Below are 2488 nucleotides of genomic sequence, written 5' to 3'. Positions count from 1 at the left end.
TTGAATTTATGATCATGATTGACATATTTTCCTGATGAAGAAATAGTTAAAGATTGGTTATGGATGATTGTTAGGAAATGGTACGTATTAGAGGAAGGGCAATCACATGATTACCGGAGGGGGCTGGAACTTTGAAGGAACAGACCTGATAGGTCCAAATCCATAAGATCCAGATCCACAAGATCAAAGCCCTCTTGTACAGAAGGATCCCCTGCCACCTAGAGTTCTTTCTAGGTCAGGGTGGCAGAGAACACAGACACGAGTCGAACCTGGGATGTGACCGTGCCTTTGCAGACGCAGGATTCCCCAGTCATTCCAACCGAGTCTGCTATTATGGCCGCGGTAATAGGTGAGGCTGTTAAAATAGCCTTGCTAGGTAAAATAAGGGAGATTATGGTAGAGCAGGTGGCCAACAGACCCAAACACAAGAGATACCACCTCGTAGGTTTAGATGCCGTAAGAGTAAACTTAGAACCAAATATAAAACCATGGTATGTTGGACCTTTCAGTGAAGGCCAAACATTTATAGGATTTTAAGAAGCACAACCCTCGTACCTTCAACGAGTCATTGAAGAACCCTACTGATGCAAAGTTATGATTGTGAACAATCGAGACAATATTTTATTACATGAGATGCCTTAAGGACCAAAAGGTATAGTGTGTCGTCTTCATGCTCACCAATAAAGCACAAATTAGGTGGCAGTCAGTTGAGAGGATGATAAGTACACATAGTGAACCAATGATGTGGGAGCAGTTTAATGAGCATTACTATGCAAAGTACTTCTCCGCTTACTTGAGGTACAAAAAGTATAATGAGTTTTAAGACCTGAAACATGGGCACATGTCTGTTGAGGAATATGACCAAGAGTTTGACACATTGTCCCATTTCGCTTCAGAATTGGTTGCTACAGAGGCTATAAGAGCAGAAAGATTCATTCAAGGTTTGAAGGATGGAATACGGGGTTTTATGCAAGCCTTTAAACCCATCACTCACACAGAAGCACTATGTTTGGCAGTCAAGATGGACTTCTAGTTGGAGAGTGAGCATTTAAGTGTTGGGTTATATGTCCTAAAACTCGTAGTTTGTAAACTTTAAACATATTCTATTCGCAATAAAGTTATTATTGAGGTTTATTCAATAAAGTTATTATTGAACATGTAAATTACAATCTAAAAACTCACCGTTTGTAAATATTAAACATATTCTATTCACAATAAAGGTACTATTGAGACTTCTTTCTTAAAATGTGTTATTGAATTGCATTCATTCATAAATTTGAACCCAAGGCTATAACATAGATACTTAAACGTTATGTAGAGACATAAAAGAGGATAAAGTTTTAGTATATAGCCAAAAAGGTCTATAAGTATATGGATAAGGTTGGATACGTTATTTTGGAAACACTATAGAAGTGGCCCACTTTGTATATTGATACAAACAATGTGATCTCAAAGTCGCTCATGTGGAGACATGCAAGCAGGGGTATCCTATGCGAAAAATGTTTGCATAAGACCAAACCACGAAATAGTCACTTTTCTTTATGACGACTGTTAACTTTAAAACTTACTATAATAATTTGATGACATAAGGTAACTCAATCTTAATCCTAAGCTAACTATGAACTCCTGTTTATTCGGGATTATTCTTTAAACTGCATAAGTGAGAGTGGTTCAACATCATCATTCAATAAGCCTCCCATTTTAGGTGTAAGACCGGATAAATAGCTGGTGACATAGTCTTATAAAACGAAATTCACTCTTACCCGTCTTAGGATTAACAGATAGGTTGTTCCCTTAAGTATTAACTCCTGGTCTTGAACAAAGGGGTCTTACCCTCTCGTGGCAGAGAGGGACTCGGTTTACTGGATGGACTATAAACCAATTGTTAAATAGAGGATCATTCGAGACTTAAAGAGCAAGATGAATTGCAAGCGTAAAATGGTAATTTTGACCTAGCTATAAATACGAAGAATATGTGAAGGATCGACTTACTGATTATGATTAAATCAAGTAGATAGAAATACATCTACAATGAAGAGAGTGCAACTACTAAGCTATAGTGGTATGTCTCGATAGTTAACGAATAGTGATTAATTTGGTTTAAAGAGTTTAGTCAATTAATCTCAGATCGTTGAAGCTTATGATTTGTAGGTCCATTAGGTCCTTCTACTAGCTCATAAAAGGATTTAGGGTTTGGAATATTATATTTGATATAACTGATGTTTGATTATCGAATTAAACGTTACGGTTTTAAAGAGTTGACAATATTTAAATATGATTAAATATTGAGGAGGTCTTATATTAATTTGATATTTGATATTAAATTAATTAAATTAATTGGTTTAATTTATCATCCAATAATAGTTTGTTATTTTTTGAATTTATGAAATTCAAAAAATGAGAAATTGGATTATTAATTTTTTATTTTGAAATTTAAAAACTATAAATTAATTCAAATTACTTTTTGATTTTGAAAATTCATTTTTTT

The sequence above is a fragment of the Benincasa hispida genome, chromosome 3 (assembly GCF_009727055.1).
Source record: "Benincasa hispida cultivar B227 chromosome 3, ASM972705v1, whole genome shotgun sequence".
Taxonomy (NCBI): domain Eukaryota; kingdom Viridiplantae; phylum Streptophyta; class Magnoliopsida; order Cucurbitales; family Cucurbitaceae; genus Benincasa; species Benincasa hispida.
Note: the sequence above shows the minus strand (reverse complement) of the source record.